This window comes from Zea mays, chromosome 7 (assembly GCF_902167145.1).
Source record: "Zea mays cultivar B73 chromosome 7, Zm-B73-REFERENCE-NAM-5.0, whole genome shotgun sequence".
Taxonomy (NCBI): Eukaryota; Viridiplantae; Streptophyta; class Magnoliopsida; order Poales; family Poaceae; genus Zea; species Zea mays.
The window spans coordinates 180,746,905-180,756,116 of record NC_050102.1 but is presented as its reverse complement, the minus strand read 5'-3'; positions in this window follow the sequence as shown (position 1 = coordinate 180,756,116).

The following is a 9,212-nucleotide window of genomic DNA, read 5'->3' as shown; positions in this document are numbered from 1 at the left end:
GTCATCACATTCTTGCTGTGATGCGCTCCTCCCACTTGTTTACCTGCTTGACAAGCTGCACAAGGTCTTGCCTTGATTCCCATCACCGAATACAATTGAATCTTGGGAATCCTTATTTTTGACGTAGGAGGTGAACATCTTCTTCTCCCCCGTCATATGGTTTGTGCATCCGCTGTCGATAATCCAGCTTGAACCCCCGGATGCATAAACCTGCAAGGCAAATTTAGGCTTGGGTTTTAGGTACCCAACTCATGTTGGGTCCTACAAGGTTAGCACAAATATCTTTAGGGACCCAAATGCAAGTTTTGTCTCCCTTGCATTTTGCCCCTAACTTCCTAGCAACTATTTTCCTATCCTTTCTACAAATAGCAAAGGAAGCATTTAAAGCACAATAAATTGTAGAAGGTTCATTCACTACTTTTCTAACAACATTTCTCCTAGGCATTTGATGAACAACATTTCTTCTAAGCCCATTTCTACCATGCATAACATGAGAACTAGAAGCAGTCATAGCATAAGAGTCATAAGCATGTGAATCAAAAACATCATGACCTCTAAAAGCATTTCTAGAATATCTCCTATCATAGTACATGAAGGCATGATTCTTCTTAACACTATTAGCCATAGGAGCCTTCCCTTTCTCCTTGGTGGAGATGGGAGTCTTATGGGTTGTTAAGTTCTTGGCTTCCCTCTTGAAGCCAAGCCCATCCTTAATTGAGGGGTGTCTACCAACCGTGTAGGCATCCCTAGCAAATTTTAGTTTCTCAAAATCACTTTTGTTAGTCTTAAGTTGGGCATTAAGACTAGCCACTTCATTATTTAACTTTGCAATAGAAGCTATGTGTTCACTACAAGCATCAATATCAAAGTCTTTACATCTATTGCAAATAACAACATTTTCTACACAAGTTGTTGATTTACTAGCTATTTCTATCTTAGCATTCAACTCATCGTTAATGCTCTTTAATTTTGAAATTGTCTCATGGCATGAAGATAATTCACAAGTAAGCATTACATTTCTTTTAACTTCTAGAGCATGAGATTTTTGAGCTTCTAAAAATTTATCATGCTCTTCATACAATAAATCCTCTTGTTTCTCTAAGAGTTTATCCTTCTCATTCAATGCATCAATTAATTCATTAATTTTGCCAATCGTAATTCTATCTAGACCTTTAAATAAACTAGAATAGTCTATTTCATCATCGTCACTAGAATCATCACCACTAGAAGAAGCATAAGTAGAGTTTCGAGTACTTACTTTCTTCTCCTTAGCCATGAGACACGTGTGACGCTCGTTGGGGAAGAGGGCCGATTTGTTGAAGGCGGTGGCGGCGAGTCCCTCATTGTCGGAGTCGGAGGAGGAGCAATCCGAATCCCACTCCTTGCCTATATGCGCCTCGCCCTTGGCCTTTTTGTAGTGCTTCTTCTTCTCCCTTTTGTTCCCCTTTTCCTGGTCACTTTCATTATCAGGACAGTTAGCAATAAAATGACCAAGCTTACCGCATTTGAAGCATGATTGCTTCCCCTTGGTCTTAGTCTTGCTCGGCTGTCCATTGCGACCCTTTAGCACCGTCTTGAATCTCTTGATAATGAGGGTCATTTCTTCATCATTAAGACCGGCCGCCTCAATTTGCGCCACCTTGCTGGGTAGCGCCTCCTTGTTCCTTGTGGCTTTGAGAGCAAAAGGTTGCGGCTCGTTGATCGGTCCATTCAAGGCGTCGTCCACATACCTTGCCTCCTTGATCATCATTCGCCCGCTGACGAATTTTCCTAGGACTTCTTCGGGCGACATTTTGGTGTACCTGGGATTCTCACGAATATTATTCACCAAATGAGGATCAAGAACGGTAAAGGACCTGAGCATTAGTCGGACGACGTCGTGGTCCGTCCATCGCGTGCTTCCGTAGCTCCTTATTTTGTTGATAAGGGTCTTGAGCCGGTTGTATGTCTGAGTTGGCTCCTCGCCCCTTATCATCGCGAACCGTCCAAGCTCGCCTTCCACCAACTCCGTTTTGGTGAGCAAGGTAACGTCATTCCCTTCATGAGAGATCTTGAGGGTGTCCCAGATCTGCTTGGCGTTATCCAAGCCGCTCACTTTGTTATATTCATCCCTGCACAATGAAGCTAGAAGAACAGTGGTAGCTTGTGCATTCTTATGGATTTGCTCATTAACGAATGAAGGGCTATCCGAGCTATCAAATTTCATTCCACTTTCCACAATCTCCCAAATGCTTGGATGGAGAGAAAATAGGTGAGTACGCATTTTGTGACTCCAAAATCCGTAGTCCTCTCCATCAAAGTGAGGAGGCTTGCCAAGTGGAATGGGAAGCAAATGAGCATTTGAGCTATATGGAATGCGCGAATAATCAAAAGAAAAGTTTGAGTTAACCGTCTTTTGTCTGTCGTGGTCGTCGTCCTTTTGGGAAGAAGAGGACTCATCGCTGTCGTAGTAGACGATCTCCTTGATGCGTCTTGTCTTCTTCTTCTTCCCATCTTTTCGCTTGTGGCCCGAGCCCGAGTCATTGGACTTGTCATCCCTTGGCTCGTTGACGAAGGACTCCTTCTCCTTGTCGTTGATCACAATTCCCTTCCCCTTAGGATCCATCTCTTCGGGCGGTTAGTCCCTTTCTTGAAGAGAACGGCTCCGATACCAATTGAGAGCACCTAGAGGGGGGGGTGAATAGGTGATCCTGTAAAACTTCAAAACTTAAGCCACAAAAACTTGTTAAGTGTTAGCACAATTATGGCCAAGTGGCTAGAGAGGAGTCAAAACACAATAACCACAAGAATTCAATCACAGAGATGACACGGTGGTTATCCCGTGGTTCGGCCAAGTACAAAACTTGCCTACTCCACGTTGTGGCGTCCCAACGGACGAGAGTTGCACTCAACTCCTCTCAAGTGATCCAATGATCAACTTGAATACCACGGTGTTCTTGCTTTTCTTTTTTCAATCCCGTTTGCGAGGAATCTCCACAACTTGGAGCCTCTCGCCCTTACAAAAGATGTTCACAGAGAATCACAGAGCAAGGGAGGGATTAGCAACTCACACACGACACAAAGATCACAGCGAATACGCACACACAAGACCCAGACTTGAGCTCAAAAGACTAGCACACTAGAACGGAGCTCAAATCACTAGAATGTCGAACAAGTGCGCGAGATTGATGTGTGAGTGATCAAGAGTGCTCAAGGAATGCTTGGTTGTCTCCTCCATGCGCCTAGGGGTCCCTTTTATAGCCCCAAGGCAGCTAGGAGCCGTTGAGAGCACATCTGGAAGGCTATCCTTGCCTTCTGTCGTCGGGCGCACCGGACAGTCCGGTGCACACCGGACATTGTCCGGTGCCCGATTTCTTTCCTTAACAGGCGCAGCCGACCGTTGCCGACCACTGCAGATCTGGCGCACCGGACAGTCCGGTGCACACCGGACAGTCCGGTGCTTCCTTCCGACCGTTGGCTCGGCCACGTGTCGCGCGGCGATCGCGCGGCCGACCGTTGGCCCGGCCGACCGTTGGCTCACCGGACAGTCCGGTGCACACCGGACAGTCCGGTGAATTTTAGCCGAAGTCGCCGGAGAAAAACCCGAGAGTGGCCTCTTCGGCCGAGGCAGCCTGGTGCACCGGACACTGTCCGGTGCACCACCGGACACTGTCCGGTGCACCACCGGACACTGTCCGGTGCACCACCGGACAGTCCGGTGCCCCAGACCGAAACAGCCCCTTGGCTGCACACAGCCAAGTCTTCTCTTCTCTTCTTCTTTCTGTTTCTAACACTTAGACAAATATATTAGTACACAAAACCAATGTACTAAGACTTAGAAACATACCTTTGTTGAAGATTTGCACTTTGTTCATCCATGGGCATTGATTTACACTTAAGCACTTGTGTTGACACTCAATCACCAAAATACTTAGAAATGGTCCAAGGGCACATTTCCCTTTCAGGTAGCTTGCAACTTCCTGGAGAGAGTGACAAAAGGACAGGGACCTGGCGCCACCGAACTCCAAGCCAGAGCCACAGTATCATGAAAGCCTTCCAACTTGACCCAGAAAGCCTGAAAGAAGAAACGCCCTTTTGCTCTATTGACATCCTGCAAACCCAGAAGAAGAGGGCAATGATCTGAATCATGAGAAGCAGCACTCTGAAGCAAACAACCCGGAAAAAGATCCTCCCAATCAGCAGAGCAGAACATCCTATCCAGATGTACCAAGGTGGGGTTATCTTGTCCGTTCGACCAAGTATATTTGCGACCAACCAAAGGAATTTCAATTAGAGCAAGATCATCTTTCCATCTTCTGAATCTACCCATCATAGCCCGATCAAGATTGGAGTTGTTTTTATCATCACTGTTTAGGATCATGTTGAAATCCCCAACCACCAACCACGGCCCCGGGCAGTGAGCCCTAGTAGATGTGAGTTCCTGTAAAAAGAGGGTCTTTTCAGCATTACCTTGGGGAGCATACACGCAAGACAGCCACCAAGACGCGCCATCCTCCAAACGAAAATTCACCGAAACACAATGATCATCAATCCTCGACCCAATAGATGTAATATGACTCCTCCAAGCAACCAGAATACCACCACTCGCGCCATTTGATGGAGAGAAAACGAAGTTACCAAAATCTGAGCCCAAAACACGAAGAACCATCCACCTGGTAACATCCGGCATTTTGGTTTCTTGAATACAGATCACGTCTGCTTTGACACTGTCAACTAAACATCGAACCACATCCTGCTGGGCCGAACTATTAAGGCCTCGAACATTCCAGCAAAAAATCTTTGAAGGATCCATTAGGAAACAGCAGAAGAACGACCGTAGAAGCACCAAGGCTTAGATCTCCCTCGAGGCAGGCTCCCCCAACAAATCCTCTGGGATGGACATGTTGAGAAGCAACGCCAAAGATTTGAGCTGCAGAACCGAAGGTCGTTTCTCGAACACCTTAGCATAATCATCCAACACACCTGGAGACAACAATTCAGCGTGATCAGTCTGCAGCAGACCCAGCTCCTTCACAATCCGCAGCTTGCCTAATGGGATACGCTGAGGGATCGACGGAGGCTCCACCCCTGCACCAGCAAGACGCCTGCTGCGGCGAGGGAGGGTACCACCAGCATGGTTCCTGGGACGGCGCTGTCGCATCGGAGGATCATCGAGGATGGAATCAACAGCCTTCGACATCCTCTCAACGAACCTCGGCTGGGCAGGGACTGGTGAAAGTACCGGGGAAGCAACCACCCTTCGTCCCTTACGGGAGTAGGTGATTGGGGAACGGGGCCAAATCCTCGTGCCAGGACCCAACATCATCGTGAGCGACTTCATCCCTCCCGTCAGCACAGGTGGCGCAGTCGACGACGAAGATGGTTCCCCAGACCCGGCAACGGGCAAACCACCACTCGCAGCAGCAGGGAAGGAAGAGGGGGGCCCAACCGCAGCAGGGGCCATGTCGGCAGCGTCGGCAGCTGGCAACGGAGGGACCAAACCAGCATCCGCAGCAGGGACCATGCCGGCATCCTTCGTCACAGGAGGAGCACCGGCAGTCGGCGACGGAGGGATCATGTCGGCATCCGCAGCGGGGACCATACCGGCCTTCGCCGCCACGGGAGTAGCGCCGGCAGCCGGCGACGGAGCGACTCCACCACCAACAAAAGTGCTGCGCAGATCGCCAGAGTCCACACCGGACCCACCCAAATGCAACTCAATCTCCGGCCCAACAATCTCCAAAGGCCGAACTGGCCCGACAGACTCCAGGGATCGGCCCGGCCCACCCGACGAGGACGGAAAACCGACCGAAGGACCCTGGCTCGAACCACCATTGGAGCCAGGTCCCTCAGCACGCCCGACCACAGCATCCACCTCGGGAGCCAGAATGACTCCACCAAAAAGAGCACCACCATCAATGGGGTCCCGCCCACGCTCCTCAGGGCCAGCACACGCGGTCACAGGAAACGAGCCGTCACCGCCCTGCACACCGCCATGCAACGGCCACCGGCCAGAGGCCACGTGTCGCCCATGCATAGGGGCGAGGCCAAGCCGCCCATGCACGTGCCTCCACCCGGACTGAGAAGCCGCCGAAGAAACCGCCGAAGAAGAACCATCAAGCCTCACCGGCGCACCCCGCCCCAGCCTTGGCCGGCGAGAACCCGTCTCCCTGTCACCTCCACTAGACGTCGGCGCCGGAGGGAAAGAAAGCGGAACACAGCCTCCGCCAGGGGAACGCGAGAAACCGAGGCCGTCACCGGGTAGGACAACAAGCGCCTCACCGCGGGAGGCCCTCCCGAACCAAACACCCGCTCCGGGATGAGGAGTTCGAACGAGGCCGGAATGAGATGCGGCCGATAGCACCACCCGAAGACCTTGAACGAAGAAAAATCGAAACGATTGACTGTGTCGGGATGAAGCTCCACATCAGAACAGATATCACGCAACAGATTTTGCGCCGTAGCTAGCTCCCAAGCATGCACGGGAATTCCTCCGAACTCAACCATGACCAAAGATGGTGAAAGGGAATTAGGCTTACACCTAGTTCCTATATAATTTTGGTGGTTGAATTGCCCAACACAAATCTTTGGACTAACTAGTTTGCCCAAGTGTATAGATTATACAGGTGTAAAAGGTTCACACTCAGCCAATAAAAAAACCAACTTTTGGATTCAACAAAGGAGCAAAGGGGCAACCGAAGACACCCCTGGTCTGGCGCACCGGACTGTCCGGTGCGCCACCGGACATGTCCGGTGCGCCAGGGGGACTCAGACTCAAACTCGCCACCTTCGGGAATTCCCAAAGGCGACTCGGCTATAATTCACCGGACTGTCCGGTGTACACCGGGCAGTGTCCGGTGCGCCAAGGGAGGTCGGCCTCAGGAACTCGCCAGCTTCGGGAAACGCCAACGGCTAAGTCCACTATAATTCACCGGACTGTCCGGTGTGCACCGGACTGTCCGGTGCGACTCCGGTGCAACGGCTATCTCCGCGCCAACGGCTCTCTGCCGCGCAATAAATGCGCGCTCTGCGCGCGCAGATGGCAGGCGTGCCCATACTGGCACACCGGACAAGGAACAGTACCTGTCCGGTGTGCACCGGACACCCAGGCGGGCCCACAAGTCAGAAGCTCCAACGGTCAGAATCCAACAGCAGTGATGACGTGGCAGGGGGCACCGGACTGTCCGGTGTGCACCGGACTGTCCGGTGCGCCATCGAGCAGGCAGCCTCCCAACGGCCACTTTTGGTGGTTAGGGCTATAAATACCCCAACCACCCCACCATTCATTGCATCCAAGTTTTCCCACTTCTCAACCACTTAAGCTAGGCATTCAATTCTAGACACACCAAAGAGATCAAATCCTCTCCAAATTCCACAAAAGGCTTTAGTGATTAGCGAGAGAGATTTGTCGTGTTCTTTTGAGCTCTTGCGCTTGGATTGCTTCTTTTCTTTCTCACTTGCTCTTGTGAACAACACTCAATTGTAATCAAGGCAAGAGGCACCAATTGTGTGGTGGCCCTTGCGGGGAAGTTTTGTTCCCGGCTTTGATTTGAGAAGAGAAGCTCACTCGGTCTGTGGGACCGTTTGAGAGAGGGAAGGGTTGAAAGAGACCCGGCCTTTGTGGCCTCCTCAACGGGGAGTAGGTTTGAAAGAACCGAACCTCGGTAAAACAAATCCGCGTGTCACACACTTCATTATTCGCTTGCGATTTGTTTTGCGCCCTCTCTCGCGGACTCGTTTATATTTCTAACGCTAACCCGGCTTGTAGTTGTGTTTATATTTGTAAATTTCAGTTTCGCCCTATTCACCCCCCCTCTAGGCGACTATCAATTAGTATCAGAGGCCGGTGCTTCATTAGAGCCTAACCGCTCGAAGTGATGTCGGGAGATCACGCCAAGAAGGAGATGGAGACCGGCGAAAAGCCCACTACAAGCCACGGGAGCACTTCATCGGAAGAGTCCCGCACCAAGAAGAAGGAGAAGAAGAAGGACTCCTCCAAACGGAAGGAGAAAAAGTCTTCCTCTTCTCACCACAAAGAGAAGAAGGAAAAATCTTCTTCCCACAAGCCGCATCGGAAAGGCGACAAGCACAAGAGGATGAGGAAAGTGGTCTACTACGAGACCGACACTTCATCAACATCGACCTCCGACTCCGATGCGCCCTCCGTCACTTCTAAGCGCCAAGAGCGCGAGAAGTATATTAAGATCCCCCTACACTACCCTCGCATTTCCAAACATACACCTTTACTTTCCGTCCCATTAGGCAAACCACCAACTTTTGATGGTGAAGATTACGCTAGGTGGAGCGATTTAATGCGATTTCATCTAACCTCGCTCCACAAAAGCATATGGGATGTTGTTGAGTTTGGTGCACAGGTACCGTCAGTAGGGGATGAAGACTATGATGAGGATGAGGTGGCCCAAATCGAGCACTTCAACTCTCAAGCAACAACAATACTCCTCGCCTCTCTAAGTAGAGAGGAGTATAACAAAGTACAAGGGTTGAAGAGCGCCAAGGAGATTTGGGATGTGCTCAAAACCGCGCACGAAGGAGATGAGCTCACCAAGATCACCAAGCGGGAAACGATCGAGGGGGAGCTCGGTCGGTTCCGGCTTCGCAAAGGGGAGGAGCCACAACACATGTACAACCGGCTCAAGACCTTGGTGAATCAAGTGCGCAACCTCGGGAGCGTAAAGTGGGATGACCACGAGATGGTTAAGGTTATTCTAAGATCTCTTATTTTCCTTAACCCTACTCAAGTTCAATTAATCCGTGGTAATCCTAGATATACTAAAATGACCCCCGAGGAAGTTATCGGGAATTTTGTGAGTTTTGAGTGCATGATCGAAGGCTCGAGGAAGATCAACGAGCTTGATGATGCCACCACATCCGAAGCTCAACCCGTTGCATTCAAGGCAACAGAGGAAAAGAAGGAGGAGTCTACACCAAGTCGACAACCAATAGACGCCTCCAAGCTCGACAATGAGGAAATGGCGCTCGTCATCAAGAGCTTCCGCCAAATCCTCAAGCAAAGGAGGGGGAAGGATTACAAGTCCCGCTCCAAGAAGGTTTGCTACAAGTGTGGTAAGCCCGGTCATTTTATTGCTAAATGTCCTATATCTAGTGACAGTGACCGAGGTGACGACAAGAAGGGGAGGCGAAAGGAGAAGAAGAGGTACTACAAGAAGAAGGGCGGTGATGCCCATATTTGTCGGGAGTGGGACTCCGACGAA